This window comes from Olea europaea, chromosome 15, assembly GCF_002742605.1.
Source record: "Olea europaea var. sylvestris chromosome 15, O_europaea_v1, whole genome shotgun sequence".
NCBI classification, from domain to species: Eukaryota; Viridiplantae; Streptophyta; class Magnoliopsida; order Lamiales; family Oleaceae; genus Olea; species Olea europaea.
Window position 1 is genome coordinate 15,870,658 of NC_036251.1, and position 9,564 is coordinate 15,880,221.

General features: G+C 38.1%; 1 pseudogene; it reads right to left on the reverse strand.

Annotated features, from left to right (window-relative positions):
* Positions 1 to 4,947: 4,947 nt before the first annotated feature.
* On the reverse strand, positions 4,948 to 7,986 carry LOC111411290 (annotated as a pseudogene).
* Between the last annotated feature and the right edge of the window lie 1,578 nt (positions 7,987 to 9,564).

Consider the following 9,564-nt stretch of genomic DNA (forward strand, 5'->3'; position numbering starts at 1 on the left):
CACTTTCCATCTTTGCGCCGATCCGCCATCTCATAGTATCTCAGCGCCATCATCATGCTATCTGACAAATCAGCATCACTCGACTCGGATCCTCCTGCATCAGTCGCCCTGGGTTGGAAAGAACTCGCCCTCGAGTTCACAGTAACTTCATCGGACTCCACAAAACAAGGGATTAGGTGTTTTACATTGAAAACGTCAGAGGTCTTCAAATGGCTAGGGAGGCGCAACCTGTAAGCATTATCATTGATCTTCTGCAGCACTTCACAAGGTCCAATCTTCCGCTCCTTTAGCTTATTGTATTCCCCAGCTGGAAAACAATCATGAGTTAATACTGCCCAAACAAAATCAACAACATCAAACAACACCAGGCGTCAATGACTATCTGCCCGAACTTTGTACTTAGTATTACTATCCTAGATGGACAGCTTCACATGCTCATGGATACCTCGAAGATGCTTAGCCATCTCATCAGCTTTGTTATTGAAGTGACCCACACATGGAATTGGAGCCAAATCAAGTACTCCGGATGGGTTCTGACCATAGACAATTTCAAAAGGACTCAGTCCGGTGGTTCTATTCCTTGACCGGTTATAAACAAACTTTGCTTGAGGTAATGCCAAATCCCACAGCTTCGGTTTAGTCCCGGCTAAGCTTCTCAAAAGATTTCCCAAACTTTGATTCACCACCTCAGTCTGACCATCTGTTTGGGGATGGTATGCGCTGCTAAAATTCAATTTCGTTCCAAGTTTCTCCCACAAACTCCTCCAAAAATGACTCATAAACTTAGTGTCACGGTCAGAAGTAATTGACTGTGGAACACCATGTAAACGCACAATCTCTCTGAAATAAAGATGAGCAATCCAAGTAGCATCCATTGTTTTCCGGCAAGCCACAAAATGAGCCATCTTTGAGAATCTGTCAACCACAACAAGAATGGAATCCATCGCCCACTGTGTATGAGGTAAGCCCAAGACAAAATCCATACTGACATCAAACCAAGGAGCTTCAGGTATGGGTAATGGTGTGTACAATCCAGCATTAGTAAGAGCCCTTTTAGACCGCTGACATACATAACACCGCTCCACATAATGCACCACATCACTGCTCAACTTGGGCCAGTAATAATCAGAAGAGACCAATGCCAATGTCTTGTCTCGCCCAAAATGTCCTTCGTTATGAAGTTCACTAATAATCTGCTGCCTTAGTGAACAATCCGAAATGAATAACTGCAATCCACGAAACAGGTAACCATTATGTAAAACAAAATCATGTCAGTGACTATCAATTACCTCCCGAATTATCTTCCCAAATGAAGGATCCGCAGCATACATATCAGGAAATGCCTCAAATCCGACAATCTTGGTGCTTATGGTAAGAAGTAATGTGTGACGGCTCAATGCATCTGCTACTCGATTCAAACTCCCTGCTTGATGCCTGAGTGTGAAAGTAAACTCCTGCAAGTAGGCTACCCACTTTGCATGTCGCCTACTCAGCTTGTGCTGACCATTAATGTACTTCAAAGCCTCATGATCAGTAACAAGAATGAATTCCCTCTGTACCAAGTAATGGCCCCAATGCTTCAGAGTCTGAACTACGGCATAGAACTCCAGGTCATAAGTGAAATAATTTTTCTTCGATCCCGATAGCTTCTCACTAAAAAAGGCTACTGGACGTCCCTCCTGACTTAGAACACCACCAATACCAACTCCAGACGCATCACAGTTTACCTCGAACACCTTTTCAAAATTCGGAAGTGACAAGACTGGGGCCTCCATCATCTTCTGCTTAACCAACTGAAAGCTAGCCTCTGCCTCCTCAGTCTACTGAAAATCACGACCTTTAAGGCACTCTGTGATAGGAGCAATCAAGGTACTGAAGTTTCTGATGAATCGGTGATAGAAGGATGCCAATCCATGGAAACTTTTGACATCGTGCAAAGTTTTTGGTTTCGGCCAATTCAAAACTGCCTCAATTTTGGATTGATCTGCATGAACACCATCAGTAGACACAACAAAACCCAAAAAAGTTACAGAAGTTGTGAAGAAAGAACACTTATTCTGATTGATGAATAAGCGCTCCGTCCTCATTACATCAAAGACAGTACGAAGATGATTAAAATGTGACTCCCATGTCAGACTATAAATAAGTATGTCATCAAAATAAACTACCACAAACTTCCCCATGAAAGACCGTAAAACCTGATGCATAAACCTCATAAAAGTGCTGGGTGCGTTGGATAGTCCGAAGGACATGACCATCCACTCGTACAACCCATGTTGTGTCTTGAACGCAGTCTTCCACTCATTTCTAGGCCTGATTCTGATATGGTGGTATCCAATTTTAAGGTCAATTTTTGAGAAGACCTTAGAACCGGACAGTTGATCCAACATGTCGTCCAGACGGGGAATTGGAAACCTGTACTTCACTGTAATCCTGTTAATTGCCCTGCTGTCAACACACATACGCCATGACCCATCTTTCTTTGGCACTAGTAGAGCAGGAACTGCACAAGGACTCATACTCTCATGAATGTAGCCCCTTTCCAATAATTCTACCACCTGTCGTTGCAACTCTTCAGCTTCTTTGGGACTGAGGCGATATGCTGGTCGATTTGGTAGACTCGACCCTGGAATGATGTTGAATGTCCCTCATAGGTGGTAGTCCTGGAGGAAGATCCTCCCGCATCAAGTCAGAAAACTCCATCAGTAGTTGCTGCACTTCTGCTGGAAATTCTGAATCCACATTCGTTGTACTATTTTCATGAGGCATTAAAGCATAAACTATATTTTCACGCCCAACCTCAACCAAGAACCTAGACATAGAAAGTAGATTGGGGTTATTAACTACCAGGGCAGGGATGTTTCCTTCCCTGTGAGGCACCAAAACAATTCTCTTCCCTTTGATGCTAAGAGAATAAGTATTCTTCCGCCCATCATGGATAACACTGCGATCATACTGCTAAGGTCGTCCCAAAAAAACATGACACGCGTCCATTGATACCACATCACACTAAGCATTATCAAAATATTTTTTTCCAATCGAGAAAGACACTAAGCATTATTTTTCTACCGTTACCTCACTGCCTTTATTCAACTAAGACAACTTGTATGGTTTGGGATGACGATCCATCTTTAGTTGCAGTTTCTCGATAGCCTCCTCAGACACTATATTCTCACAATTGCTACTATCAATTATCAGCTTACAGACTTTATCAGCAACTATGCAGGTTGTGTGGAAAACGTTGGTCCTCAACCAATCATCCCCTGAGTCGTCCTTGGGAGTCAGCAGGCTCTTTCAAACGACCAAGGTCTCCTGACCATCTCCATATAGCACGTCCTCATCTTCACCCTCATCATACACGGGTTCCTCAACTTCCTCGAACTCCTCTATCATATCCTCCTCAATCAGAAGATTTTTATTCTTCTGACCAGTAGGCTTCCTACAATCAGTCGCCCTATGCCCCTGTTCACCACACCTAAAGCACTTAATACTTGAGCTGGAACTATCCTGCTGTGGCTGATAAGCAGGACGAGATTCTTGAGGGCGAACTGGCTAACTTCCTTCACCTCTGACTACTGGCCTCCTACTCTGCTGTTTCTCTACTGCAAGTACTCGCTGATATGCCTCAGAAATTGTATCAGATAAATCATTCTGAGCCACCAACTGATAGAATTCTTCAGTAGAATCATTGACTGATCTTGCACCTTGCCTTAGTGAATGAAGCCTCTGAAACAAGGTTTGAGTATAGCCAAAAGGAAGGAAGTGCCCTGTCATCTTCTCCCAGTTAGTAATTTTGGATTTCCCCTATCACTCCCGTGAATGCTTCAACTGTTCCCACCATGCAGATGCCCTACCTTTGAGTTTGATGGTGACCAGTTTCACTTTGACACGATCTGGAACCTTCTTATATTCAAAAATCCGCTGCACTTCATTCAGCCAATCAATAAATCCTTCAGCCTGCAACGTACCAGAAAACTCAGGCAGATCCACTCTGAAACTGAGATCCACATGATGATCCTCCCGTCCACGATGCTCCCAAACTCGAGCATGATGGTGATACGGGTTTCAAAACTGGTATCAGAATCGTGACCTTCCACATCATGATTACCGAACTCCTGCTCTGCCAAACGTTGGGTTAACTCCGCAACTTGTCCCTACAAATCTTCAATCGTCACATCCTGAATATTACGATCACGGTGCGGGACTTCCTCAATTGGAACCTGTCCTCAACGACCACGATCACGTCCACCAACCATTATAACTGATGGAATTTATCTTCCAAGAAGATGCTGACGCTCTGATACCAATTGACACTGGGTAGGATAGTGATTATCCTATTAGCTTGTTATAGCAGATGATTCGCAAGAAAAGAACGACAGAAAATGCCCAAAGAGAAAATACTCTAAATTCAATTCAATATTATTAATAATGCAGAATGATCAAAATTAATCCACAAGCCGGGTTAAATAGCTGCGAAATACGAAATTATGGGGAAATTACCAAAAATGGAAAAATCCCGAAATTATACCAAAATAAAATATTAAGTAAAAGAAGTAAGTTGCCAAAAATTTGGCTCAATCTGAGTTTTCTAATATATGGAAAAAAGGAAATGAAATATTACCATAAATAGTAAAAAAATAACTTAAAATTGAATTTTGAAAAGGAAAACAGTGGATTTTGGGCTCAAAATTGACATCCACCGAGTATAACTAGGTGGCCAGGACGTGCGTACCGAAGAGAGCTTTCCAGATTGGGGTCATAATAGCGATTTCGATAACCGTACCCAAAGTTATGACCAAATTACCAAAGACGCGTCAAATTCCCCCAATTAAGGAAATAATGGCGATTCACTTTCCATCTTTGCACCGATCCGCCATCTCATGGTATCTCAGCACCATCATTGTGCTATCTGACAAATCAACATCACTCGACTCGGATCCTCCTACATCATCCATCCCCATACTAGTACATGTATTGTGCCATTCTCACAAGATTCACTGCAATTTCAATAAAAAATTTTGAGAATGGACAAACTGTTTCTTGAACTTGGTTCATTTTTTTCCACGTCTCACGTATCAAAGATCTAATGTGTTCACGTGCCTCGTCTTCAGAAGCCCCAGTTTCGTTCATGTAACATTGTATTGTTTTAGGAACATCACCTCTTTTCATTTCGTCCTGAGAGAGAAAACGAAAGAAACTGTTAGTTGAAAGGGTTAATTTTGAATTGCTAATGATTTCTTAAACAAGAATGAACTTGAAAACATGAAATGAAATATTAGTCTATATGCGCACCATTGATGTTGCTAAATCATCTGAAAGACGTAAAATCGTTGCCAACCAACGGATTAAATTGGGATAATCAAGTAAGTACTGAACAGCTTCCTTCTCTATAGGACTGGTAACAGCGAAAAACCCATGGGATAGTATGACATGAGTTGATATGGAAATCCATGCAGTGTTCATATACTCTTCCATTGTTGTTTTGTATCCATTGAAGTACCACCTTGCTTCTTGTAAGTATGCTTTGCCTAAATCTGTCCACTGCCAAATTTGACAAGATTACTGTATACGGATTAAATATGGAAGCTGATACAAGGATTATGTATTGGACTTTTTGAAGCAAAAGTAATACCGCTTTTCTTAAATATGGAATAATTATAAACCCTTTTTCTTTAAGAATGTCGTAAGCCATTTCGTTGACGAAGTTATTGAGTGCTAAATAGCAAATTTGCATGTAATCTGGAAGTTGATGGCTTGAACTAACATCCCATCTGTAGAGTTCCAAACAAATAATAATTATAGGAGTTAGAACGGTGAGAAGGGGAAAAAAATCAATATATATCACATATGGGTAAACTTTAATATAAACTACCAATCTAATTTTCCAAAATTTGGTCCTCAACTTTTAAAGAAAAGAAAGTTCGTACCTTACATTTTATTATTGTTTCGCAACTGGTCGCCCACTAATGAAAACCATAATTTTCATAAATTATCGTGTGGCCCTCATAAAAACATGCATCGCTTTAAATATCAACGTACCAATCCAAGTTAGAAAACAAAACCTAATTTCATGAAGTTGATTATGCAAGGACCACATTTTGATTAATTTAAAATAGATTTGAACTGTTTCTTGAGATATAATCTTGCAACTATATATAAAATTAATAACCAGCTTGTCCATTTTTAAAGATTGAATAAGTCAATCATTCAATTTTCCCTATCATATAAACCTTTTAATATACAAAGTACTTCCGTATTTTCAAACTAGTGTTTCCTTTAACAAAGGGACTTCGTTTTTAATTTTTACTTTTTTATTTGGGTGGGGGTTCTGAAATGAGGAATAACGATGTTTCTAACCTTTCAATGATTCTTGTAAAAACTTCAAGCTCTTCTAATGTACCATCGACGTCATATATATCATCAATGGTTGCTACTAAAGCATTGACCTTTGTCAATATCTTCCTACAAAATTCATATTGAGGTTCAAATATCACCCCAGTAGTCCAAAAGAAACATTCCACCAGCCTATCCCTCGCAAATGACAACTTTTCGGCAAGGCAAGTTCCCTTCCACCACCTATTCATAGAAAACGCAGGGGAAAAAAAAATATATATAAATATATATATATATTCCTTTGTTACTTCTAAACATCAAAATTCAATATATTTGGCCCATGTATTTAAAATGAGAAAAAAGAGATAGAAATGTGCACAAATGTATTAGTGTAGGAATTAATACACATTTTCTCCAGCCGTAATAAAAGTAAATAGTGCTAAAGTGAAAGGCAAATTTGTTGAGGAGAGACTATTTCCCTCCAATCAAATTCCTTATTGAGTTGTCTCTGATTGAAGACAACTTGTGATGTCGATTTATCTTTGAGTGAATACAGCATCTTATCAATAAATACCTAGAGACATGTCTTAGCTCCTGCTGATATTTTGCTTGAACAATGTTGAAATCCAATTTAGCAAGCTCAAGCAGAATCTGATTCATGTCTGGCCTGTCCTTGTATATGTTTATGAACCATCTAGCCTCTGCCCGCAGTATGGCCCAGTGCAATGGAAGCTCCAAGCCATGGTGCACCAATCGAGAATGGCACTGATCAATACTAGTTTGATCATTAAGGTGTTTCATAGAGAATTATGTAGCCATTTCTAGGGTACTTTCACCTTCCATTGAAAGGAATGAAGTTTCATATAGTTGTAACAATCCCTCTGTATCATCCCAAAGCCTCGACTTGAACTCACCCTTCTCATTCTTGAAACGATCAAATATCTCTGTGTTCAACAGGACATGTATAAGACGTGTAAGCACAAAAAATGAATGAAAATGAACAGAAGAAACTGATTTGCACCTTCAGAAACTTTAAAGCCATGTTGTCTTAGTAGTCTGAATTCCAAAGCCGTAGCATATAAATCCTTAATCTTTGACTGTTGATCATTTTTGCTATATTTTTTGTTAATGACTGACAAGATTTGCTTAATTTCATTCTCAAAATGGTAGGATATCCCCAGCCTTTGCAAATTGTCAATCAATTCCAACTGATCCAGTGGCTCTACTGTTTTATCAAGCGTCATCTTCACTTGCATTTTCAGCTCAGAAGACCGTGTAGCGTATCTCTCTCCCTAGATCATGCACGAACAAAATCTGATTGCAAGAAAAAAGGAAGAATTTATTTTTTATGTAAATGATGAAAATTACCGCGTATTCAATATCTAAAGACTGAATATATTCGAAGTCCCATACTGGGGGTTTGTAGTTTCCTGATCGCCTAATCACAATCTGACTGCAAGGCCGCGTCTTGGTTATAAAACTATGCTGATTAGCATTAGCAGCAGTACTTGTAAATAAAGCAAAACAGTGTTTTGGAATCTGTTTTTTTGAAGTGCATAAATTGGCTTGAAAATATTCAGGTTGAAGATAGTCATTGATCTTTGAGACTTGTCTAAGTAGTTCATAAAATATTATATTTGGTATGGTGGGCATGACTTAATTATCTGGAACTCAAATAGTAATTAGATGAGTTCATCAAGTATTGGCACCAACTCAAATAAAGTAGCCATAAAAATAGCACCCGTTTGGCCTCCATTTTTCAAATTAAAATGGATGAAATATATATATATATATTTTGAAGATTGTGTTATTGAAAACAGGATAGAGGAAAATGAAATTTGATTTAGCCCATGTTTGAGCCACATTCTAGTAAAAAAATGCATTATTCATGTCAAATCAATGAGAAATATGTGATTAAAAAATAAAAGTTTTAGATTTGAATGTAATATTATTTCATTGAAAAATATTTGGTTGAAATGATGTCAAATCACTGTTGAAAAATGTATTTTTTTTTAAAAATAATGTGGCTCAAACAAGCCCTTAATATGGGTCAAATGGGGCTAAGTTGGTAATAGCAGGCAAGTAGTAATTAAGTAGGGACAAAAGGTCTAATAAGGCTGCACGTAGATTGGAAGTAATAATGCTTTCAATAATGCAAGAAAATAATTGCATTATGTTTGAAAAATTAATGACACGATCTGTCCCGAATCATCATAGTGGATCCGAAACGTGACATGCACCGATAATAGATGCTGACTAGATGTCAAATCTATCACTAAGACTGACTATGAGTTATTTCAAAAAATGCAACAAAATCAAATGCTTATGTAAAACATAATGCGATGGGTCCAAATTTTTTACTTTGTGCTTCATCAATATGAAATATAACACTCAACATGTCGTATGGCTCTCATTTCGAAATCATTATGCTCTTCCAATTAAAATGAATCAATTGCTACCTGTAGGAAAAATTACGGGGAAATATATGAGTTGATAGCTCAATGGGTGGAGAAGTTCTAAAATAAATATACTTTTTCAATTTTACATTTCTATCGAAAATCAAATTCATATCATTTGATAATTCACAAGATAACATCATGTAATTATAGCCAAGAAGTGAAATATTTACATAAGATTATAAAATATCATCTTAAAATCATGACATAAATATCAGCTGATAACCATACTATAATCTCATCACATCAAAGATGCTGAAAAATTCACAAAAAATGCACCCTCTGACTGAAATATGTAATCCGCCCCTCAGGTTAAAAACTTTCGCTACGGGCCTTTGGCTACTCTGTGAACGAAAGTCGGTCTCAAAGACCTCTCATAACCAATTCTAGAATATGGCCAAGGCCCCTTAGTGAACTATATGTACACGGTCGAGACCCCTTCATCCTCCGTCCAAGACCCCTCGATATAGTATAGAACACAGCTTAGCCCCTCAATGAACTAGAAGAAATATATAATCACGGGTACTTTTCTGATCGATATCAAAATTATATCTCATATTCCAATTCACAATGTAACGTATACAATATTTGAAATCCCACATGTATCATAATGAAAGATATTTCCATAATAACCATGTAATTCGAACACATAATTGCATATAATTGCTAATACTTTAACAATAAACATAATTTATAAATACTTCAAAAATATTTATATTTTTCCACTTATAGAACTATGTTCACAAAATTTGGTTTGTAAGCTATCCCGATGTCA